The following is a 26,476-nucleotide window of genomic DNA, read 5'->3' as shown; positions in this document are numbered from 1 at the left end:
CAATCACTGGTCTCTGGGTCATAGTGCCCCCAGCCAATGACTGCCCTCTACCTAAGCCCCTCCTCTGGCAGCCATCTTCAGATTTGGTAGCACGTAAAGTGGCAGTAGGACCAAGAGAAGAGCCGCAGAGGGGTAGACGGGAGGGTTCGCATGTGAATCCTTGCCAGACCCATGCTGGAGAACAACAGTTACGGGTAAGTAATGTGTTACTTCTCCAGCATGGGGTCTGGCATGGATTCACATGCTCATGAATATAGAATACATAGCAGTACACACATGCACAACTACGGAAGGTGGCAAGGCTCAAAAAGATTCTATGACCTATGGTCAATAGAATGATGTAAAAGACTTATTTTCTCTACACTAGACAGTGCTATAGAGAAAATTAGTGGTGATAACTTCTTAAATTTCTTTATGCGAGGCCTTTTCTCTGTGTGTGAGGGTATCAGAGTCTGGGTTATCAAGCCAGTACTACTTCGAAAAAAGTCAACCGGTTCCAGCGGGATTCGTAAGTGGCCGCTTTCTTCAGGACAAATACTTGTGGATATAGTATTCTATAAATGGTCTTCAATTCTATGAAGTTTGTGAGGATATCTTCGGGTGTCCAAAGGGCTTATTGGGTCAATCCCTAAATCCTAAAGGATAAAAAGACAAGAGAGACAAGTGGAACTATCATCAGTCTCAAAGTGCTTCTAAAACCAAATTTCAGGTTTTAATGTGGATGGATATTCCACCTACTTAAGGGGTAAGACTCTTCTTACCTCTGTGTGCCAGATTTCTTGTTCGTGCCTGCTGTGTGCTGAGAGTGTCTTAAACTCAACTGGATGTGTTCCTTGCAGGAATCTGTAAGAGATGGGTAATAAATGCTAGGGTCTCATTCTTATTGCCGGTTTCCACAAGGAAACCGGCACAAACAAGATGAACTTTGATGGAAGCATGGGCCAGTCCTGCCTTGGCCAACAACAAGACGTACGGGAGCACCTGCGGAGCAGTGACTCAGAGGGTCCATCTTCAGAGTACGGCACCAAACAGTGAACTTCTTCCACTTGTGCCCTGTAGCATTCGAGAGTAGACGAAGCTCTGGCCTTGGTGAGCACTGCCTTACAATCCTCTGGGAGATCATAGCCCCCAAACTCTGGTGCTGCAGGAGCCAAGCCTTCAGGTTCAGCGATCCTGGGTTGTGGTGCAGAATTGCGCCTCCTTCCCTGGCGAGAGGATCTGCGTCTGCCGGAAGCTTGAGTGGAGGGGACGCGGACATGTCCAGAAGGGCCGGGTACCATATCTGTGTTGGCCACGCCGGTGCGACGAGGATCCTCCTGCACTTGGACGGGCTGAGTTGATGGACTAGTCGAAGAAGCAACGACAACAGAGGGAACGCATACAGAAATAGGCCGTCCTAGGGGAAAGAGAATGCTTCCCCCATGCTCCCTGGCTGGGGAAACCTGCTGGCGAACCTCCGGCACTTGGAGTTCGTCGCCGTCGAAAACAGATTGATCTGGGGATTGCCCCACCTGCGGAACAGGCGATCCACTTGGTCCTGCCGAAGTTCCCACTCGTGGCAAGAGCGCAGCTTCCTGCTGAGAGAGTGGGCAATGGTGGTGTTCACTCCTGCAAGATGAAAAGAGATGAGGAACATCCCCTGGGCTACGGCCCAGTGCCAAAGGTCCTGTGCCTCTTAGGAGAGCGCCGGGGATCTGGTTCCCCCTTGCTTCCGGATGTAGAACATCGTGGTGGTGTTGTCCGTGAAGACCCGTACCACTTTGCCCTTGAGGGATGGAAGGAAGGACTTGAGGACCCAAAACACTGCCCGCAGCTTCAACACATTGATGTGCAACGACTTCTCCTCCGGCAGCCACAGGCCTCTTGCATGAAGACTTCCGGAATGCGCTCCCCATCCTTCCAGGGAAGCGTCCGTCATGACTGTCTCCTGATGAGATGGGGGTCTGTAAATCCACGCCTGCGGACAGCTGTGCGCTCACTCCCCACCAGTGTATCGCTCGACGGAAACTCGTCGCGTGTGATCTTGTCCTCAGAGCTCTTCGCCACTTGTATTTAGCGGGCATCGAGGAACTCCTGGAGCGGCCGAATCTGTAGCCTGCACAGCCGAATGAGGTATATGCATGATGACATCATGCCGAGTAGGGACTTTATGGACTTCACCCTTGCGACCTTCAGGGCCAACAGCCGTTGTACCTTGCCCAAGATGGCCAGATCCTCTCCTCCCACGGAGACGCCAGGCACGATACTGTGTTGAGTCGGGCTCCCAGATACAGTGCGTCCTGAGATGGAGTCAAGCAGGACTTTGCAAAGTTTATCGAGAACCCCAGGTCCGTCAGGAGTTGGACTATCTTCGTTGTGTGGTCGACGGCGATGTCATTTGAGTTCACCCGGATGAGCCAGTCATCCAGGTACGGGTACACATGGATCCCTCGTAGACGTAGCTGTGCCACCACCGGGGCCAGGCGGTTGGTGACCATTCATGGCGCCGACTTCAACCCGAAGGGAAGGGTCTTGAACTGGTAATGTTGTCCTTGAACCACGAAGCGTAGGTACTTGCGGTGTCCCTTGTGTATGGGGATGTGAAAATAGGCATCTTCCAAATCCAGCGACAATAGAAAATCCCCTTCTTCCAGCTGTCCTAGCACGTTCTGAAGGGTCACCATCCGAAACTTCACGTACTTGTTCAGACGACGGAGGTCCAGAATAGGCCTCCAACCGCCAGTCTTCTTTCTGACGAGGAAGTAACGAGAGTACACTCCGGAGCCCCGGAGATTCTTCAGTATGAGCCTGATCGCTTCCTTTCTTAACATGGCCCGTACCTCCAGCAGCAACTGAGGGACCCGATTTTCCTGACGGGCCACTGATGGTATCCTTGAACACTTCCGTTGGAACTCTAGGATGTGTCCGTGGGCGAGAGCACCCAGCACCAAACGGTCGATGGAGATGGTCTTCCACACGCTGATGAAGTTTGGCAGCTGGCCTCCCACTGAGATGCACGGGTGGCGGCCCGACTCCACGGTCGGTTCAATCTGGTTTCAACATCGAAGCACCGCCTTGGGGGCCTTGGCAACGATGACGTCCACCTCCAGACTTGGCGCGGCCCCTGTAGGTCTCCTGGGCCGATGAGCGGGGGGGAGCTGACGGTAGGACGAGACACCTCCTCCGAATCCCTTAGAAGAATTTTGGGATTTCCCTCCAGAAGTCCAAAAGGATGGGCACCGTTGCTGAAGCATGCCCAGGGCACGAGCCGTATCAGTGTCCACTTTGATGGCCTGGAGAGACTGGTCCACAGTCTTTCCAAACAAATTGTCCCCATCAAAGGGAATGTCCAACACCTTCCAACGTCTCAGCCCGCTTGTCATCAGGAAGTCTGGGAGGGGGGCCATCTTGAACCAAAGTTCCCTGTCGTAACGCGCCACGATGGCGAGGGCGTTAGTGGCCTTGATGGTCGTTGCTGCCGACGAGATCACTCTTTGCCCCATGGCATCCCCTCACCGTCCGGGGGAGGAGGTGCCGATGAGGATGAGCCCGAAGACGACTTCTTGGCCGCCACCGTAACTACAGAGTCTGGAGACAGCTGGGACCGTAAACACTTGGGCGGAGAGTCCGGCACTCTGTACTTCTTCTCGTAGCGATCCCTCTTCGCCAGAGCCGATGAAGTGTTTTTCATGAGGAACAAACCCTCGTCCCAAATGTCATCCAATAGCGAGATTGAAAGTATGGTCTTCCTCTTCGCCTCCCGGCACTGGTAAAGGAAACCCGCTTTCTTCTTCTCCTCTGGGACAAGCTGGAACAGCTCAGAGGCCCTGGAGATCATGGCGTGGAACGAGCCAATCTCGTCGGGTGGTGAAGATCTGGCCGGCGGGGACGGGAGATCCCCCCCAGGCCTCTGTTGTCATCCGGGCCAGTGCCCGTCGTCGGCGTGTCCAGTTCCGTGTCATCCCTCGGTGGGAGAAAGGGAGGTGAGGGGTGAAAAGGCGGAGGGGGGTGAACTCTTCCTCCTCTTGGGTGGTGGTTCCTTCGACAGCCTTGGCGCCGCGGGCAGGGCCGCCAGTGCCAGAGGCATCCTCGTCCGGATTTCCGAGCACAGGGTATGCAGAGCCGTCAGAATGTCCACTGAGATATCCCCAGGTGGTTGCTGGGGTGCAAGAGAAGGGGACCATCACCGCCTTGTTGCTCCTCATCGGTCTCCTCGTCGTCGTCACCTTAGTCCGGATTCCCCCTGTAGGGCCTGCTCTCGAAGCATCTCCCCTCCTGGAGGACCGGGAGGTTGGTGAGCTCTTCCTTTGAGGAAATGTCCGTGCCCTGGAGGACTACCGTGCCCCCCCCTTCTCTGCGACCAGGGGAGACTTTCAGTGAAATGATGGACATCACCATCTCCGGAGTCTTCTCGATGGGCTGGAAGGAGGACTTCCTCCTGGCAAGCAGGAATACCCTCACCTTAGATGCCGTACCCTGTGAATCCGCTCCAGGGGCCTTCGCGAGCGATGCCGCTACTAGTTCCATGGAAGTGTGTGTCTTAGCCTGATGCACCTGGGCCTTCGTCGCCTTGACCGCATACGCCGTGGCCTTCACCTAAGGGGGAGGGTCGTGACCCCGCTGCCCCTTGGCTTTCTCCGTCAGCCCGGCCTGGGTCTTCTCCAAAAGCTTGCTCGGATGGTCCGACTTCCTCTTCTTAGAAGAACCTTAGCGTTGCCTCATGGTCAAAGGTGCTGGAGACGCTGAACTCACCCTGGCCGCAGAGGAGCTTGTCGCAATGGACTTCCTGGAGGCAGGGATCTTCCGATGCTCAGCCTTATGTTGGGCCCTTGCGGGAGGGGCGCCCTCAAAGGTCTTAGAAGACTGCTCCGCTTTCTTCTTCTGGACAGGGGAGGCATGCTGCTGGCACTCAACCGGAGCAGGGGCTTGGCCTGCAGCCACTCGTTGAGGGGCTTGCGTAGGTCGGCCTACGTGCGCGGCACCATCTCCCGACAAGCCACGCAGTCGTCCTACAAATGCATCTGGTCCGAATGCAGGCAGTAGAGGCACAGAGAATGTCCATCGTCCGAAAACACGTTCCGTAGGTTGCAGCTGGGGCAAACTTTGAAGAGAGGCGTAGAGTCCTTCTTCTCCTCCGTCATATCCATGCAGATATGGCCATATCCAGGCCTCGAAGAAGCTTCTGGAATCCTCCAAGAAGAAACTTGGCGAAAATCTGCCCTTGAGGGGGCACTGAAGAATCCGAAAACGGGTCCATGTTAATCGGAAAGGTTAATCGGTGGAGCTTGAGGCTCGATTGACAGAAAAAATAGAGTAAAACTCTTAGAAAAATCGCAAAACGCATTAAAAGCTCGAGAGCTATAGCACGAGGACTCCCAACACTTGAACGTGCGGTAAAAATCTGAATATGGCTGCCAGAGGGGGGGCTTAGGTAGAGGGCAGTCATTGGCTGGTGGCAGTATGACCCAGAGACCAGTGATTGGTTGTTAGGAGAAAGACAGTTCAGAAGTGAAACTGAAACAGATTTTTTCTTTACTGAAGATTCCCAGCCTGACGACGGGGAATATTCATGAGCATGTGAATCCATGCCAGACGCCATGCTGGAGAACATCTTGTTATATGGAGACCAAACAAATGTATTTAAATGTCATTTATGTTTGTAAAATTAAAAATTGGTTTAAATTATTTGTTTCCCCTCCCACTGAAATATGACATTTGATTTTGGTAGTCATGGGAACTAAGAAATTGGTCATCTGGAGAGTAGGCAGGCTATTAGTGCTCCCCAACACCAAAATGGAGTGAATTGCTTAGTGCTGGCCGTCAAAAAGAAACATACCCCACAACACACTCAGAGTATTAGTCCACACAGATTTCCTCAAACCCAGAATGACCAAAGAACTGCGATGTTCTTGCAAAATGGATAACCAGCATGGGTGACATTTGACCCCTGGGATGCACCATCTTTTATAATCAAATGCAGTCCTACATTAAAAAAATCAGATGAGCTTTAAAACAAGTTATCAATGTGGAGGGCAAACTGGAAGAACTGACCAGGCAAGATATCTTCTCTGCTAGCCTTTTTCTCCTTCTCACTGATGGGTTAGATATTCCACACTCTTTCTCTTATGAATGTCTCCTCCCACCTCTCCACTCACCAACAAGTACATTATTTAATAATATCCTGCTCTTGCGCCAACCTCTTCCACTGTCTAATAACCCTCCTCCTCATTACACATGTCCCTTGCTAAAATATCCCTCAAGCTCTCCCTCCAACCTCCAGCTCGCTTCCGCCCTTTTTTCAGTAAGCCCCTATCGCCATTTCAAACTACCCTCCTACTCAAACAGCTTGCACCACCAGAATGGAATGGCTGCATTATATAGCCAGGTCTCTCATCCCCTAAAGTAGGGTGTATTACAATTGAGTGCACATGTGCACTGAGGGTTGCGCTTGCCTGTGATTGTTTACTGGGATGGGCGTCATGTTGGGTTTTGAAAAGAACCCTGACGCTATCTTGGATCTCATAAGATCTGTCCACCTATCTGCAGTCTATCCTCATTCCCATGGAAGTACTGGTGCTATTGTCTGTGTGGAACTTCTTCCTTCCTCTCTGCTACCGTGATATTCTGCCATTGGGAAATCTCTTGGTAAGCAGGAGAGAGGGCTTGTTACATGCAGCCACCATCTTAGGGGTGTAATTTCCTCCATTGATTTTGGGCAGCTTTTGTTCCTTGTCTGACTTATTGGCGAAAGCAGAGGAAAAGAAGAAAGTGGGGGAGACCTCAGGACTAGCTTCTTTAGGCCTGTGCCCACCGGCAAGCCTGGGGGTGGGGATAATATTCCTGTGACTGTTGTGAGAAACCTGAAGGTGTCTCACCCGCTAGTCTCCGGAGATCTGTCATCCAGGTGGCCAGGACACGGCCATCACTATTGGATCAAGTTCCTGGGGGTGGACCAGTGGGGGAGGATCACCTGGATGGGTGGGGTCTTCGGGGAGTGGAAGTGGGACACCGACGGGCACGACCCGGTACCCCCTTCCTCATAACAACTTTTCCCTATCCTACCGCATAGGATATTTAGAAGTTCTACGCCCCACCCTTTTCCAACACTAACACTTTCTTACACTGTGACTAACACCAGAGCAGTTTACCTGACGTTTCCCAACACAAGGGTCAGGCAGAGTCAGGCAATTGACAGTAACTACATACACCTAACAGTCCTTTCCCTTCCCCAAAGGGATAAAAAGGTGGAGCACGAGAGCACACAGAGCAAGGACAAACGCACGAGGAAGCAGCTATTACAGGACGGCAATTGAAAGGGAGAATAAAGGCAGCGAGACTAGAAAGGGCAACAAGGAGGGAAGTGCCCTTGCCCTTTTCATTCCAAACCCGGGAAGCCTCTGTGAAAGGAATCATAAGACCGGGAACTACAGCTGACGTGTGGTTTAACATATGTCTATGGTACACAGGACGCTCCCGCTCTGATAACCAAGGCGGGAGGTGTTCTTGCTACCATGGTACCATCCTTGACTCCTGAGATAAGAAACGACAAGGAGGCCAGCACAGTCGGTGAGTCAGAGGAAGAACCCATAGTAAACCGGACGGTGTTGAGTGAAGGTTGTAAACGGCAACTTGTTATGAACAAACAACTTGTGTGCTAAGTGAACTTTTAAAACCCAGGGAGAGACCAGCTGCAGAGTGGTCTGGCGCCACTATTCGAAATACTCTGGCTGGTCCCCTTTTCTTGTGAACATTATAGTAACAAGAGGCCAAGAGGCCATAGGAAAGGCTGGAGTAAAGTTAAGGTGGTCATACAAGGGTCGAGCCAAAACCCCTCGTACAATCGAAAGTCCTTAACCCATTACCAAAGTGTTGACACTGTGAAACAGGTGTGTGCGCCCGGCAGAGGGAAAGGCTGTACAAACGATACATGTGGAAAGCCTGACTGGAGGCTTAAGGGAAAGCCTGACTGGGGGCTAGAAAAAGCTAAGGGAAGTGACTCCTGCAAGGTATAAGGAATAAGTGAACTGTGTGAAACTGGCAAATGTGAACCCAACTGCAGGAAGCCAACAGTACAAAAAGGATCAGAGCTCGGTTGAGAGGGATCCACGGGTGAAGGGAAAATCACCCGAAGGGAAGATTACTGAAAGGAACTTTTTGTTTGTTGTTTATAGTACATCAGGCCCTCTGAGGCAAGGGACTTGGTATTAAAGAGACTTGGTCGCAGAAGGCCCTGATAATTTGGAAACTAACTGTAAGCTCGTACAGGAGAAGCCCAGGAGTGTGCTGTGCTACAGAGTCCCGCCTTGACCAGTGCTAAAAACGTGGGGAAGGAGACGCAAGTTATAGCATCCTGACTTATCATTTTGTGAACACTTCTTTCTTTTCTGGTGAACATTATCCCACACCATTTTGTAACTTAGCAGTAATGATTGTCAATAGTTTTTTTTAATATAGGCATTACTTGACAAGACACCACTAAGACTGCCTTATTATTATTTGATGGTCGTAGCTTGCTCCCATCTTAGATTTAGGTTTAGAATAGGCGTTTTTCTCACACATTTATATAGTTTAACAAACACCCTTAACTGTGAAAGCACACACATTCACAAATGCAACAGTACACAAAAACATGTACACGTAGAAAGTGCGCACACTAAAATGCACCTACACCCAAAGACGCGCCCGCAAAAGGCAGGCGGACAGCCCCCCTAACCCCCACAAAAGGCAGGCATGCGCCCCCCCCGGAAACAGATATGCACATCTACAAAGCGACAACTCCACAAGCAAAGAGAAATCACAGTGACAAAAAGACACACGGACATAGGCACACTCAAAAGGAAGCGCTGCAAAATAAAAAATAAAAAAATACATTAAAAAAAGACGTTTGCACCGGCAAAAAGCAGAAAGACACATGCTGTAGCTGTCAGGAGTTGCACAGGACAACCAGGTAGGTATGGGTGGCTGTGCTCATGTAAGGGGGCAGGAAAACGCATACAGCAGGCGAGTAAACAAGAAGGAAGAATCGACAAGGTAATTCTGAACAACGGAACAGGAAGAAGGGGCAGATCTCAATGGTGAACATGAAGGAATGGGAACAATGCACTGGTAACCAATGAGAAATACCACATCAGGGGTATACACAGGTTGGAAAAGGGACTACCCAGAGATAGAAGGGAAGCTCAATTCCTCTGTGTAAGTTACTTTTACAGGCACCACACCCTGCAAGCCCATGGAAGGGGGGCAGCAAGAATATCTTAGTGTCTGGACTCTAGGACACAAACAAGGAGTGTACTTACACGAAACACACCGGTGTGGTTCCAGTCAGAACCTACAGCCGATGGCCTCTGGGGGAAGAGAACGCAACACACACTGCTATATTAAATTCACTATAGACTACAAGTAAAACGAGAAAAAAGAAGAAGCAGAAATTGCCTGCTAGGGGAACCCAGCAGAAAAACTCTGAACAAAGGAATAACAGAGGCACGAGTGAGGACAAGAATGGTAACAGAAATATCTAGGAAAGAATAGCCAGACAAAGTAAGCAAAGGTCAGGACAGAGACCAGGAATGAAAGAGGAAAAGCAAGTAGAAAAGAATCTAAGTGCAATGGAACAGGAGACTGGAACAGGAGACTAGAAACTATGGACTGGAATCAAGGAACAGCAGACTGAACTGTAGACCAGGAAAAAGGAAAACTCAGGACTGAAACTCTGGTCTAGGATAACAAGGACAGGACTGTAGCATGTAACAGCAGTACAAGGGACAGTAACTCTGGGCTAGGATAACAAAGGCTTCTCTGCAGTCGGAGAACAAGGAAGGTCAGGACTGGAATCTAGTAAGCTAAAGCCGGTGAACACAGACTATGGGCACAGAGCAAGGAACTGCAGTCATGGAATAAGAGACTTGGTGGTAGGGAACAAGGGGCTGCAGACAGGGAACAGGACATTGCAAGCAGGGGAGCAGGCTGAAGCGCAGGAAGTACAGAGGTGCAGGGCAGCAGCCAGGGGAGAGTAGGCAGAGCAGCTGGGCTGCCAGGAAGAGAGCACGGGACACTGGAAAACGAGCAGGAAAAGGTTCTGGCAGCAACAGGAAACAGCAAAATTTCGAGGTTCAAGGCACAAAGTGCTGGGAGCAAACTCAATCCAAGAGACCTGTGCTTCTGCAGGTAGCTGCTTAAACACTGACCGGCCCTGTGCCGAAGCAGGCTATTTAGCAGCACCTGGAGCCGTACACCTGAAGGCAATTTGCCTCCTCCGTCTCTGTTATGGAGAATTCTCCCTTTAGGCTGAATTTCCTAACCTAGTGAGTCCCCCAGCAGCTTTGCTGGATTTCTGGAGTTTGTTTTTTCCTCCTGCCAAGAGTGAGACTCTTTTTCTCCCACTCTTGGACATGATTTATGGTGTTCCTTTGACTGTTAATGTGTTTTATGGGCTATGGGGTCCTTTACTCCATAGGGTCTCATGTGTTTTTACTATGTGTGTTACACAGAACCCTCCGTGCCGTAACACAGGGGTGTCATAGTAACATCCCACCATAGACTCCATACCCTGGGACTGACTACTGTCTCCCAGGGCATGTAAAGTCACCATTGGCTTTACTAGTCCCAAATTGTTAACAGAAACAAGTACAAACCATCATATTGTGGATGTACTGGTCGGGGCAATTCGATTGCCCCGGGGTCTGTTAGTCGAGGGGGCACGTCTCTGTCCCCCCTGATCGAGTTTTGGCGGGTGGCAGTGGAAATTATTTTTTATATTCGACCGCAAATATTTCCCTATGGGAAATATTTTCCCATTGTTCGAGGCTATCAACTTTAATTATTTAATTCTCATAGCCTCGAACATACCGCCGGTTTATTTATTTAATATTAATTCGCCGGTTGGTATTCTTTGCCAAGACTCGATTCTAAATGGCGTTTATGTTCTCTTCTGCGACTCCAACCCAAGCCCTTTGTTCCATTTTTTGGCGGGCTTCTCCACAGAAGCCTCCAAAAGTGGTGCCACTCTGTCTGGGTACCACAGGGGGTGGGGGAGAGGGTTTAGGCACCCTGGACTGAGTTACCTTGGTAACTCAATTCGCACTCTTGTGTGATTGGCCCATGTGGTGAGCCAGCCTGTTCACCAGTTAGCATGTTTGATTGACAGCTAGGCTGAGTGAATGGGGGTATGCTGCATAAAAGCAGGGCTTTGGGAACTGGAACTTCAGAAGCCGCCACAGGACCTGAGAATCCGACGAGGGAGAAGCTGAGCCAACCTACCACGACGACACCAACGGTGGAGCCCTGCGGAACTGACTCACCACTTCCCGACGACAGAGAAGATCTCCCAGCTGGAGAGGCTTCTTCCCCTGACTGGTGGGCACAACCAGTTTACCTTCTTTCTTCGCACCCCAGACCGGTTTGTGGTCGAACTGCCCGTGCCAAGCACCCCGGCGGCCGGATAGCCACTCATAACTGAACCGCGAATCAACGGACCGCTCCTTGTACCTGAGAAACTCCGTGGCTGGTTTCTTCCCTGGCAGTGCAACGGACTCCTGTCTTCCTCCCCGACGAGATCATCTCTTCCCCCGGACGAAGCACCGACTTGCATCCGCTGCCAGGAACAACTGCCCCCGCTGGAGTGTTCTCACCACTTTAAGGTACCGTGTCCGCCAGGCCTCCCTTTCTAAAGATTGCTACAAGGTAATAATAACCCCTTAACCTTCTGGACTGGGCTGGCCACCTTGACCCTCTAACTGGTCCCTCTCTTTGATCCAACTCCTTTTTGAACCGTTACAAGACTTTTGTGCACTGCAACCGTGTGACCTTGGACACATTTCGTTTGGATCCTCTTGAGCGGATCCGGCCTACTGACTCTGAATTCCTAGTGTTACTTTGCCTTCCTCCCTTGTTGTATTCGTGAAAAAGTGTTGGGATCTGTTTCAATTTATTCTCTGCTTTTCTCTCCCTTTTAAAACAAATTATTAGAGTGCCATCTGCGTTAAGCGCTCACTGCTGTCTGAAAATAAGTGGGGCTTTACTTAAGACTTGTCTAATATTCTTTTAAGGGAGTGTATATCTTTTAGTGACCGTGTCTTTGAATTGCTTACTATTAGTGCCTGTGTGTTTTTCTAGATGTGGTTTTAAATAAATAATTATATCTCTTTTACACCAAGACCTGGTCAGTGTTTACTTGTTCCATTGTGTTCTCTTGACCTATTGTGAATACTCTGTATACTGCCTAACTCTTCTTGAGGGAAGTCTGACTGCTCAGCCACAGCTACCAAGTGAATCTGTGTGGTACAGACTGCTACCAAGTGGGTTTACTGCCAAACACCTTTAGTCCTAAATCTTTTGCAGTTTTCCCAGAGGGAACTGCACAGGTTTCTGCCTAACAGTCTCCGGTCCTGGGAAAGTGAAAGCAGCACTGATCTCTAAGGCTTCTGGGAATTGTAGTTCTAAGACTGCTGCATAGGAATAGACAGGGAATGGGAACTGCACAAGGTGCATTATGAGACATGCATTTTGTGAAATTACATAAGGAAGTTCCAAAGTCTAGCAAACAGAAGGTAAAGACAAAAATAGGAATAGATATTGTCTAGGGAGGGTTATGGAGATTACTGTGTCCCAAATGTCCACAATGGGTGCCAATTCGTGAACCAGTGGCACAGTTGTGATAGTATGCCCCTACCCAGGCCTCCTATAAATAGTCCAAAAAGAGGACTAAGTCCGATTTTTGTCTCACTGTAGAAGAGTCTAATACTTGCTGCATGCTCTGTATTGACCTACGGCCGCTAACCAAGCTGACCAAGCTCAACACGTCGCCCTACCAGCAAGCCGCTAGCAACCCCTCTCCTGCAGCTCTCATTGCCCAATCTGACAAATGATCTGCATATAACTATCCTGTCAATTGCTCTGTCTAGCATTACAGCGCTGCCTGCTGCACTCCTAAGTCTGCCCTGCATTACACTACTTGGACTCATGCTTTGTATTGCACCGTGGTGCTCTTAAGTCTGCCCTGCATTATACTATTTTGACAAATGCTCTGTATTTCACCCTATGCTCCTAAATCTGCCCTGCAGTATACTATTTTGACAAATGCTCTGTATCACATTGTTATGCCAATTGATCAACTCAGTATTGCACTATTCTGCCAAATACGGCCATAACACCTTACTCATTCCTCTGGCCCTAAAGCACACCATGCACTCCATATGTCCCATCCTATTAGTTGTATTAAATCTCTCAAAAGCTGCCCACTAGCACACCCTACCTCCTTACTCCACAAGCATTTATCACCCCAACTCAGATATGTCCTCAACTGAAAACCTCACTCCTAGGATCAGAGATACTCCATTCCTACCTACGCTAAACCTCCACACACCTAATGCCCTAATCATGCCCACCACCTTCCTACACAAATTATGCTTGAACACCACAGAGCCGCATAAAACCACCTCATCCAACACTCTTGCAACTAACCTTCCTAAAACCGAACACGCCCCAACCACCACCTTGCTCACATCCACTAAAGTCCCATTCCATATCAACAACAGAAACCATAGACGTCGCTCCAGACTACCTACTCACAACCTACCCTTAACCAAAAACAACGATAACAAAAGGAATCCTTCCACCAAAACAAATTCCCGGACTGAGATCTCTACCACAAATAAAACGCCTGACATCCAAAATAAGAACTCCTCAAAGCCGAAACTAAAGGCCTCCACCTCCCACGACTCTGATCTAAAGATCAAGGGAGCCCTAATAAATGCCAGGTAACTGATAGCCCATGCCACTGACATTGCGGACATCATCCTAGCCAAAAATCTGGACTTCTTAGCAGTAACTGAATCCTGGCTAGCAGTACCTGACAACTACTCCATCATTAGAGTGGACAGACCTGACTCCAGAGGAGGGGGTATTGCCATCATATTCAAAAGCTCCCTAGACTTAAGAATAATCACCCCACCACCCCTCTCCTCCTGTGAACTGCTTTCAGCCAAACTGCAGATATCTCATAAAAGCACCATCACAATCCACCTTATCTACCGACCTCCAGGGCCCATAGGCTCATTTGAGGAAGATATGATAACCCTACAATCCGACAATACTAAAATGTCCTCACAAATCCTCATACTAGGCGATTTCAACCTAAGCTTCAATGATCCGAACGACCCACAAGCTACATCACTGGCCAACACCCTAAACTAACAGGGATTTCTGCAAAAAATCACCTAGGCCACCCACAAGAAAGAGAGGACTCTCGACTGGATAGCAGACCTTAGCTGCAACATCACAGTCACTGACATCCTACCTCCACCATGGACCGATCACCACCTCCTCTCATTCGAGCTCGCCAACAATAACCCACCTAACAAAACCAGCATCATAGCACTGCCATGCCTAACAAGAAACAAATGCAATATCACTTGTGAAGCTGTTATGCCTCTTGTGATTCCCACCCTAAACTCACTCCCAAACATCTCAAACTCCAACTTTCTAGTAGACACCTACAACCGAACCATGTCCAAAGCCCTAGATGCAGTTGCTCCCCTGAAAATGCGCAGAAGCAAACAAGGAGCTCACCTGAACTCCTGGTTCACCCCAGAGCTAAAAACACTAAGATCCGAAAAAAGAAAACTTAAGACACTATGGAAACACACCCCATCCCCAGAGAACAAAACCAGCCTGGCTAACCTCTCTGCCAAATACAAAGAGGAGATCATCCGTACCAAACGGGATACCTACGACAACAGAATTAAACAAGCTGAATCCAGCTCCAAAGAGCTCTTCATCACCCTGAAAGAAATGGAGACTCCCAACCCCCCTGCTGACACATGCCAAAAAGACAAGCCCTGGTGCACGAGCATTCAGAATGCTCTCTCCAACAAAATCGCTACTCTGCAAACCAAATACCAAACAAACGGCTCAACCTAACCAACATAGCTACAACCCAACCAACTCAAGGACCTCCCACTCAACACCCCCAAGGATTCTCAAAAGTATCTGTGCCAGAGGTACAAAAAATGTTCGCCTCCCTGAAACCTACCAGATGTCAAGGGGACAGTTGCCCAGCGCAGATCAGAGATGCTGCCAGAGACCCTTCTTAACTAAATTAATCAACGTCTCCTTCTCATTAGGCATTGTACCCAGAAACTTGAAGGAATCCTGGGTACTCCCGCTGCTTAAAAAACAAACCCTAGATCCCACTATACCCACCAATTACAGACCAATCACTACGGCCCCATTCCTCCTAAAGATCTTGGATAGGGTTGCATACCTGCAAATCCAAGAATACCTAGAGAAGAATCAGCTCTTGGGGGTTTGTCAATCTGGCTTCAGACCTCAACATGGGACTGAAACAGCCCTGATCGACTTAAAAATCCAGATTGACGAACTCAAAGACAAAGGTGGACTTGCATTCCTGCTCCTCCTTGATCTTTCGGCTGCCTTTGACTTGGTTGACCACAGAGTTCTCTGCGACCACCTCGCCACTGCAGCCCACTTCTCACAGTCAGCAATCACCTGGATCAATAATTCCTTAACAAAAGAACCATGTGGGTCTTTTTGCCGTCTGCAGCAGTCAACCCCATACCCATCACCTGCAGAGTACCACAGGGTTCTTGTGTTTCCCCACCCTATACAAAACATCTGTTTGATGAACTGGACCGTCTGGGTGTCACCTATACGAACTAAGCCGGTGACATCCAGATCCTCCTTCCTCTAACAGGCATCTACAACACTGATGTACGGCTTGTGAACAATATCTACCTAATCATTCAGGCATGGATGGACACCCATGGCCTCTGCCTGAATGATAAAAGGGAGCTTCTATTGCTAGGCTCACCAGCCAGCCTAAACAAGACAAGCCCTAGCTACGACTCCTTCACTATAAATGGGAATAACATCTGCGTGGCCAAAGATATAAAAACATTAGGTTTTTATCTGGACGCTACATCTAACTTAAATAAGCAAGTCAACATGACTACGTCTGCGACTGCCTACACGGGCAAACTAATAAGAGCATGCAGACCATTGCTCTTAAAAGAAAGCTGCCTTATCCTAGCCAGAGCGCACTCAGAATCCAAATTGGACTACTATAATGGTTTCTACCTGGGTGCAAGTACATTTGTGACTTAAAAATTAGATACTGCAAAATAATGCACTTGGAGCTGCCCTAAACATACAGAGAAAAGAGCACATCTCAGCAAAAAGGAAATATAAATGGCTATCCATCAAAGGAAAAACTGAACTAAAAACCCTGTGTCTTACCTTCAAATCTCTGAACCACACAGCTCCTCCATACTTCACTGAAAAATTCACTTTTAGACCCACCACGCATGCCACCAGATCCACCAACACGCTATACATACTGGTCCCCAGATACAAACTAAAAAGATCAGGAGGAAGTAGCTTCCCCGTACTAGCAACACAACGGTGGAACACCCTCCCACCCGCCATCAAATCTACCCAGTTATTCTCCAACTTCCAACTGATACAACTGAACTCAAACCACCTCCTCACTACTAATATATCTGCTCACCTAACACAATTGCACTACCACCTTATGTACTACTATCTATGCATTTGTAATCTGACCACACTAAGTCTGCAACCATGTACTCTGCCTGTACTTATGCAACTGTAATCTGATTATAATGTGACTACTCTACTATGCCTGTAACCAGGTCTGTAACCATGTACTTTGTCCTAACCTCGCCCAGATACCTCAGGGTCAGGTGCGATATAGAAATAAAAAAATAAACAAACAAATACAGTAATAGTAGCACATGAATATCCAAAACCTGTTTAAGGCTCCAAGGCAAGAGTATTTAGCAGAGGAAACTTTGGCATGTTTTATAACCTTGGTATATGAATCCTGGATAAAGACGGTTTCAGTAGCACAAAATGGTGTCCAGTCAAAGTTTCGAATACATAGTTTCGAAATACAATACTTTTGAAACAAAAGGATCCAAAAAAAAATGTTCGAATGCAATTTTTTTAATGTAATATTTTTTCTGGGTGGTTTTTCCCCACAGAAAGGGTGTTTGCCCCCCCCCCCCCCACCCCCCTAAAAAAAAAAAAAAAAAAAAAAAAAAAACGAACTGCATTCAAATTTTTTTTCCGATGCTTTTGAGTCAAAACTGTTGTATCTCGACACTATGACTGTCGAAACTTTGACTATAAACTGCACAAAATACTGAAGTCTTTTTATTGACTATGGAACTGTGAAGCTCTGCTGCATACTGTAAGGAACTCATGCTGGCAACAGTACAGACAAACACAAGTGACCACAGTTCAAGGGTGTTTTTTAAACTGTATAAGTAGGTTGGGAAAACGCCTAATCTAAACCTAAATCTAAGATGGGAGCAAGCTACAACCATCAAATAGGCAGGCAGTCATAGTGGTGTTATGTCAAATAAAAAGGCCTATACTAAGAAAAACCTATTGCCAATCCTTACAAAGAATTACAAAAGAGTGTGGGATAAGGTTCATAAGAAAGAAAGAAGTGTTCACAAATGATAAGTCAGGAGGTGGTAGCCAGGGGTCCCCCGTGGCCACCTTTTTAGCACGGGACAAGGCGGGACTCCTGAGCACAGCACACGCTAGAGTGCAAGACAACAGTTCTGCTTTCAGGGTCTTCGGTGGTTAAGTCTCTTTTCTTACAAAACGTCCCTTGCCTCCGAGGACCTGATGTGTTCCAAATGAATAACCAAATGTTCCTTCACTCGTTGGGTGATGCCTTTTCACCCCTGGATCCCCCTCTTCCGGGCTCAGATCGACAAACAGTTCCTTTCTACAAAATCAAAACAAAAGTTATTTCCCAATTCCCCTTTGTTGGATGAGGATTCTTCATCCCTGGGTCCCCCTCTTCCGGGCTCAGACCACTCTCGAATATCAGCCTGCCTCTGTCAGGTTCACTCTGGTTTGTTTTCAAAATATCTCTTCTGTTATTTTCATATCTCGGTGGTCTGATGGTTTTTCACCCTTAGATCCCCCTCTTTGGGGCTCAGACTCTTCTCGAATGGTTGCCTCCCTCCATCGGGTTCACTACAGCCTTCCTTAAATCAACTTCACTTACGACACTCACAAATCTCAATATCTTTCGACAATTCACTGTGGACATCCCTCAATCATGTTTTCCTTTTTTCAAGAAACTGTTCGTCAGGACTTCAGGCTTTGCCCCTTTCCATCGGCATCCCTCCGGTGGGTTTACTCTTGCCCATTAGACAGTTTCTTCTACTTTTCTTACGATGCAGGATCACTTCCCTTAACTTTACAATCATCTGCCGGTCAAAGACTTTCAACTGTAGGGAGGATTTTGCTAGACTCCTGTATAACCACTTTGATCCCTTTCTCACGCCTTTAACCAGGCCTTCTGTTAACGGTCGTTTCAACAATAGGGTAATCATCCAGAGTTTCTCGAGTGAGCACCCACGTGGGGCCGGACCCGTCTGTAGCTGGTTTTCCGCTTTCGTATTAACAGTTCTTCACTGTGTTGAACGAAAGTAGCAAAAGGCTAACTTTCGTTCAACACCTTTATTCATTTTCACATTTGTATAGCGCACAGGCAGCCCATGGGCATTGCGGTGCTGTTACTTGTGAAGAGCTTAGTTACAGGGAATGGTTGCATGGTTACATGGTATTGGTGAAAAGACATTACATTACATATATTACAAAATAATTGCTTTTTTAACCAGTGTATACATAGCTGCTACACATCATACCATATACATTTTGGTACAGGTGTAGTTCCAGGTTATCAGAGCGTTGTGACAGGAGTAAAGGAGTGTGTTGAAAGGTGATCAGGTGAAGATCAGTGTTTTTAGAGCTTTTCTGAATGCTAGGTCAGAGTTTTCAGCTCGCATGGGTGCTGGCAGGGCATTCCATTGTTGGGCAGCTGTGTAAGGGACGCTGACCCCTCATGCTCGGGCTCTTTTCATTTTGGGTAATGTGAGCATGTTTGTGTAGGGCGCTCTGGTCGGTCTTGTGGATGTGGAGAGGTGTGTTCTGCGGATGGGTTTGGAGGTGAAAATCCTAACGACAGTGCTGGCTAACCAATTGAAAAAGAAAAGGTGATCACCAAACTCGTACAACCAGACCAAACGGGTTACGTCCCAGGCAGGAACATAACGGATAACCACAGAAGGCTGCACCATGTCACAGAACAGGCAAAGAATGACCCTGGCGAAATAGCGATAGTCTCACTAGACGCAGTGAAAGCCTTCAACTTGGTAAGGTGGCCATGGATGCTGACGGCCCTGAAAGATTATGGGATGGGACGAGGGTACCTACGTTGGGTAAAAATGGTGTACAGTTCCCCAACAGCCTGGGTAAAAACAGGGGCGATAATATCGGACAAATAGCAGCTCAGCAGAGGTACGAGACAAGGATGCCCATAGTCCCAGATGCTGTACATCCTGGCTCTGGAACCATTAGCAATCTGCCTAAGACAGCAATACGAGGAAATAGGGGTACATACCAAAGGGGGACTGCACTTGATATCGCTGTACGCAGACGATATGCTGTTATACCTGCGCTTCCCTGAGGAGAACTTGCAATATGTCCTAGAGGTGATGGAGAACTATGCCACCCTCTCGGGCATAGCAGTAAACCCGAAAAAGTCATACATGTTCCCTCTGGGCAGGTACACGGGAGCCCCACAGGGTAGTTTGCCCACCTTGCTGATACCATGGCAGACCAGAACATTCCACTACTTGGGGATCAATATATACCACACGATTGCAGATGAGCACAAATATAACACAGACAGGGCGGTGGAAGGTATTAAGATCAGCATGCAGTTCTGGGCAAAACTCCCCCTAGCCATGGTGGGGGGGGGGCGGCCCTGCTCAAGATGGTGGTCCTACTCAGGCTGTTACACTACTTTTCAAACATCCCGTGTATGCTACCCAAACGCTTCTTCACCAAACTCCAGAGCCTGTGTCAAGGCTTCCTATGGCATAACTCTAGGAACAGAATAGCCTTATGGAAATTGCAGAATATGTACGATAGAGCGGGCATTCATCTGCCGAACTTCGAGATATACCACCTGGCAGGGCTGCTACAATATGTGGCTAGATGGCTGCCGGAAGACGAGATGGCGGAATACAGACTACTTAGGGGCGAACGCGAACCCTACTTCCTGAAAGAACTAATATGGTTACCTAAATCAGAGCTGCAGGGGCGCCCGGGATTGCTGGTGCTGGGCTGGAAGACGTGGCACAAGGCATGCCGGATGATGGGGACCCCAGCCCCTAGCTCCCCGCAGCTGGTGGCGCTATGCCGGGCGGATGAGCAACTAAGGAGAGGGATCTGCAAATACTGGTAACCGGTGGGCCTGGCGACCCTGGGAGATATATGCCAAGAGGGGAAGGCACTGGATTTTCATGCTATAGTGGAGGAAACGGGAGTACACAGTGGGCAGTACATTATGTACACCAGAATCATTAAACGGGTAACGGAGACATGGTCGTGGCAGCACTAGCAGAGCAGTCAGACACTGCCGTAGAGACGATGTATGCTATCTCGGTGGGAGGGCACGAAATATCCTGGATATATGAAGGAGTGATGTCCAGAGTGAGCAAGGAGCTGCCCCAGTTGAGAAAAGAGTGGGAGGAAGATGCGGGAGAACCCATGCAAGATGGGCAGTGGGAAAGAGCCCAGAGATATCACAAAAAGGTTTCCAGAAACGCCAGGCTGCAGCAGATGCAGGTATATGTCACCCACAGGGCATACATGACCCCCCCCTAAGGATTGCCAGATTTGGGGGCCCAGGCGTACAAAAATGACCCAAGTGTGGGGAGGTGGATGCTGGGATGATCCATATGGTCTGGGCCTGCCCAGAGGTGGGGAGATTTGGGGGGGGGGGGGAGAGGGTCAAGCTACAGCTATCTGAGAAGGGGATTAAATTAGAGGTGAAATCTGTATGGGCATGCATGTTGGGGGGATTCACCAGACCACAGAACTTAAAATACGTCTGTAAACTCAAGAACCTGGCATACATCTTGGCCAAAATGAGAATAGCAATGGGGTGGAAAGCGGCTCATAGACCCAGATTGGAAGTTTGATGGAATGACCTCCTGAAATGGGCAGACACCGAGACCATGGCGTGGTACGAGGCAGTCAGTAGGGGGGGGGAGGCGAGGAAGTGGGTCCACTTATAGCTTGGAGGCAAATGGTTGCCACACTGACGGGATCTTCCAGCATCGAATCCAGCGAAAGCGATACTATTGCGAATGACGAGGGGGACTAGCCCCCGGATTAGAGAAATCTGAAGTAATGAGGGGAAGCTAGAGTTAAAGGGGAGGGAGGACTGTAATTTGTAACATGAAACGATTGCCATGTTGGAAATAACTGCGAAAGTCGGGTGTGTTGGTTATGTTTTGTATGTTGAGAAAACCAATAAAATATGTTTAAAAAATAAAAAGGTATGGAGGTGTAGGAAGGTGGATGCATTTTTGGGTTAGTGCTAGGGCTTTGAAGAGTACCCGCTCTCTGATTGGGAGCCAGTGTGCTTGCTTTCTGGTGGAAGTGATGTGTTCCCTTTTGGGTATGTGGGCAGGGAGTTATTTTGGATAACTTGCAGTTTATCCATATTTTTTTGAGGTTTGTGCCTTGGAAGAGCGCATTGCAGTAATCTAGTCTTGACCCTGTAATGGCTCTAGCAATAGTGATGCAGTTGTCCTTGGAGAGAAATGGTCTAACTGAGTTTTAAATTTTGGCATGGTAAGCTGCAGATGAGGCGATGGCGTTAACATGCCTGGTCATTGATAAATTGGAATCAAGGTAGACTCCTAGAGTTTTTACTGAGTCTGCGACTGGGATTTTAATTCCATCAATGTTGAAATGGCTGAATTGAGAATCAAGGTTTTTGAGTATTTCAGTGGATCCCATCAGGAGTAGCTTGGTTTTGTCAGAATTTAGACAGTCCGTTTGTCACCATCCATGCTTGGATGGTGGCATAGATTTAATTGAGTGTCCTGGAGTCAGTGTCATAGTCGCCTGTCAGTGTGAGAAGGATTTGTGTATCGTCCGCGTAGTTTTTGTATGAGATACCCAGTGAGTCGAGGATGTAGAAGAGGGGACGTGTAAAGATATTGTAAAGGGTGGGCGAGATACAGGACCCTTGTGGCACTCCGCATAGGATGATGGTCGGTGAAGCGGAGGCTAAGTCAGAGAAGACTTGCAAGGTCCTTCCTTGTAGGAAGGATGAGACCCATGCAGAGGCTTCAGGTGAGAATTTGGCTGCGGTGGTTAAGCGGTGGCATAGGATCAAATGCTGCTGATCGGACAAGGAGAAGGAGGAGGCCAGGTTTGCCAGAGTCTCTTGCCTCATCTATCTGTTTTTTCAAGTCAAGGAGGCCTGTGTCAGTACTGTGTCCTGGACGAAAGCCGGATTGGCAAAGCCCAAGGAGTTTGTTGTCCTCAATAAATTGTTGCACCTGTAGGCAGGCAGCTCTGTCCAATATTTTTGCAGAAAATGGACCGTGGTAAAGGGCCTGTAGTTTTTGGGTACGGTGGGGTCCAAGGTGTTTTTTTAAATCAGGGGGCCTACCCAGGCTTCCTTAAGGCGGGACAGGACTTTCCCAGTGGCAAAAGAGGCGTTGACGAATGCAGCGAGAAATGGGGTGAGGGTGCTGGCACAGTCCTTAATGATGGCATCAGGGCAGATGTCTCCTTTGCAATTAGATGGCTTAATGGATTTCATTTTATTGAGCATGTCTTTTTCCTCGATGCTTTTGAACGAGAATGAGGTAACAGTGTCTTTGGTTGGTGACTGGGTAGCAAGGGGGGTGGGCGTGTTCATAAGGTTCTGTCGGGTTGTCTGGATTTTGGTTTGGAGTGTGTTCAGGTTATTTGACATAGCATTTTGAATTTTGTCACGCCAGGTTTTGTCTTAAGTAAGGTTCTGGGGAGGAGTGGGGGGGGTGTAGGAGTCTCTATGTCTCTGAAAATGGAGAAAATCTCTTTGGTGTTGGATTGAGCTTCCATTATCCTAGTTTCAAATGAGATGGCTTTAGCGTGAATGATAGCTTTTTTGTATTCTTTCAATAGGTTTTTGAAATCTAGTTTGGCTGTGTCCATGTGGGTCGTTTGCCATAGGGATAGGGCTGCTCATTTCTTTGTTCGGAGTTCCAGGAGGTCAGCAGTGAACCAGGCATTAGTGTGGCTAGCTGGTTTGGATTTTCGTGGTTTGAGTGGGGCGATTGCTTCGACTGCTGCTTTAATAGCCTTATCATAGTTGAGGGTGAGGGTTTGAGGGTCAGCAGAGAAACGTGGTCTGAAGGCTGAACCTTGTAGGTAGGGAAGGATCCTTTCCTTAGTTAGCTGCCGGGACCTTTAGTGAGGAGGTAATCACTATTGTTGTCCATATCTTTGTTGGATTTTCTGAGAGTCTTTAGCTATTAGCGCTACGCCTCCACCTTTAGTGGGGCGGTCCGGTCTGAAGATAGTGTACCCTGGTGGTAAGGTGAGGGGGAGTGCTGGCCCTGAGGACTTGTGTAGCCAGGATTTAGTTATGAGGATATCGAGGTTATGAAAGGTGATAAGGTTGTGTATGTCTAGGGCGTGTGCATTGATGGATCGGGCGTTGATAAGGGCACATCTAAGAATTGGATTATCCCCATTGTAGGTGGTGGTGTTCATAGCATTAGCTGGAGGGGGCGTACAAGTGGATGCAGCTGTCATATTGACATTGTTGGGTGGTGTCATGTCATTGGTAAGAGAGGGCGTACAGGTATCTGCAGCAATATCATTTACATTTTTGGGTGAGTCATTGGTTCGGAGGGACATATCAGTGCCTACAGCTTCAACATTTATGTTCCTATGTAGGTCATTAGGTAGGACGGGCATGCAGATACTTACAACATCATTTACATTTTTAGGTAGGTCATTGGCTAGGGGGGCCATGCAGGTACTTACATTAGCATCCGTCGCATTGTTAGGTGAGATATTGCTCGGGGGGAGAGGGGGGCATACAAATGTCATCAGCGATGTTGTGGGTGGATGCGCTAGCACAGGCTTTGCCAGGCATACAGTTCGTAGTACCAATGTTGTTATTATTAGTAGCTTTTGCATGGGAGAGGGCAGTAGATGTGTTGTAGTTGGTATTGGTAGGCTGGGGCATGTAGATATAGGGGATGCGCAAACAAGCTGTTAAAGCGTGCATGCTCTGTGGTGCGGCGTTGCATGGCATTGTGTTTCATCTGTTTGTTGCCAGGCTCAAACCTAAGAGGTAGGGCTGGTGGAATACAAATCGTGTAAGCGGGGGTGTGGTGGGCAGGTGGCAACAGCCTGTAGCCTAGATGGCAGTTCCTGGAGGTAAGTGGGCTGGGGGGAGTAGGCTATGGCACGGCGGAAGTGCGGGCTTGGAGGCGTGCATGCCTGACAAGGAGGGTGGGGGGATGAGGTGCAGGATGTTTACCCATGAGTGTAGAGGTTAGACGGGAGATGTGTGCTGCGTACTTCAGCTCACCTTGTACTCCCAGGACGTCCGTCATCATGGATGTTGAAAGGCTGCGATGGTTAGTCATTGTGTTTGCCGAGTCGGCAAGGGAAGGTTCTGTGGCTAGTGCAGGCAGTACAGTGAGGATAGACGTGCATAGGGCAGAGTAGTTGGCCGACGGCCCGTGAGGCATGGACAGGCACAGACAGGTAAGGCCTTGTGCTGTGGGGGCCATAGGCGTGGGGGGGGGCGGCTTCTGAATCCGACTTCCGGTCACCCTCACCGCTTACAGGCACAGCTGTAGATGGTTGCTAGGCAACCATGTAAACAAAAATGATCTCGGATGCGGTGGCCATTTTAGATGGGCCGTATCACGATGTCCTGCTCCTGCCTGACTGGGGCTTCCGGAGATGGCACAGACAGGTATGGCCTTGTGCTGTGGGTGCCTTGAGTGTAGGGGGGGCGGTTCCGCCTTCAAACCACTTTCACCGCCTACAGGCACAGACGGTTGCTAGGCAACCATGTAAACAAAAAATGATCTCGGATGCGGCGGCTATTTTAGATGGGCCGTATCACGGCATGGCAGCTCCATGTGTGGGTTATCTTCAAATCTGGCTGCAATTTGGCAAGCAAATGGCACAGGCTCAGCCAGATGGTCTTTTCAAGTGACTGGGACAGAGGGATGGTGACTCACCGGCTGTGATGAACCGCTTGGCTTTTCTTGTCTCTGGAGTCAAGGACGGTACCACGGTAGCAGGCGTGTTTCCCAGGCTTGGTTATCGTGCATCATTGACATCTGCTGCAACACACGCTGGCTATTGTTTGAGGTCTTACAATTCCTTCCACTGAGGTTTCACGGGTAGGAAAAGGCAAAGTTGCTTCTCTCCTTGTCACTCTTTCGGTTCTCGCTGCCTTTCTCCTCCTCTTGAACTGCTGTACTTGGATAGCTCTCTCATCGTGCGGTCTGCCTTGCTCGTTTTGTTCTCTTGTGCTCCATCTTTTATCCCTAAGGGAAAGGGCTGTCCGGTGTGTGTGATTCTGGTCAATTGCCTGACTCTTATTTTGGGACAGGTAAACAGCTTTGGTGTTACTCCGTTGTCTTTCGTGGTGTGCAAAATTGTTCGTGTCGGAAAAGTGGAGGCGGGGAGGGTTGGGGGAGGGGTGTTTAGATTGTTTGAGTAACCTATGTGATAGGATGGGGAAAAGGTGTTGGAAGAAGGGGGATACCGCGTCCCACCCGTCAATGTCCCACCACTTCCACTCCCCGAGGACCCCCCCCATCTAGGTGATACTCCCGCACTGGTCCACCCCTAGGAACTGGATCCAATAGTGATGGCCGTGTCCTGGCCATCTGGATGACAGATACCCGGGGATTAGCAAGTGAGACACCTTCAGGTTTCTCACAATAGTCTGTGGTTTCTTATTTTCTAAAGGCAGATATTTTCTTTAGGACTGGCAATGGTACTGTACTGAATAGTAGAACAAAGGTTTCAGCTCCTTTGGTTGCTTCAGGCAGGTATTTCAAATGTTCAAAACTATTGATAGGCGGTGTGATATTTTCATTGGAAGGCAAGTCAGACAAGACAGGAATTTCACTGAATAGTATAAACAGGGGGGCATCGTTATTCATAAATGAATCATCACTGACATTCAGGTCCTTGGAAGGGTTCTTTAATGAAGCAGTCTCCATTGGGCGCTCACTTGTCTTAGTAGATATAATAGAAACTTTTTACATTATGGAGTGATTTGAGGGATGCAGATCAGGATTCCCTTGAAGAATTGTGCAGAGTTTGTAATCAGTAGGAAAAGCTTCAAGCAGCATGACACCAATGACTGTGCTTAAAAGTAGATATTGGACAACTTGGTTCAAGTTCATGTCCTCCCTGTTGGTTAAGAAATTATCAGGCAAGGGCAGGCTTTCAGGTAGCTGGTATTCAGAGTCTTGTGTATTCAGGTACACTATTGGATATGGGGTATTGACCAATGTCAAAACTGGACTGCATACTTGTACTGGGCTCAGTTCATATTTAGGGTCAATGTCTGTATCATGGTCTGGTGGCAGAGTGTCCA

General features: G+C 48.5%; 1 protein-coding gene across 5 annotated transcripts in view; it reads right to left on the bottom strand.

Annotated features, from left to right (window-relative positions):
• Positions 1-26,476, bottom strand: part of NBR1 (NBR1 autophagy cargo receptor) — a 1,466,631-nt gene that overhangs the window by 209,401 nt on the left and 1,230,754 nt on the right. The window lies entirely within an intron of this gene.

The sequence above is a fragment of the Ambystoma mexicanum genome, chromosome 13, assembly GCF_040938575.1.
Source record: "Ambystoma mexicanum isolate Mex_15411 chromosome 13, UKY_AmexF1_1, whole genome shotgun sequence".
Lineage (NCBI taxonomy): Eukaryota > Metazoa > Chordata > Amphibia > Caudata > Ambystomatidae > Ambystoma > Ambystoma mexicanum.
Note: the sequence above shows the minus strand (reverse complement) of the source record. Positions and strands in the feature narration are given on the sequence as shown.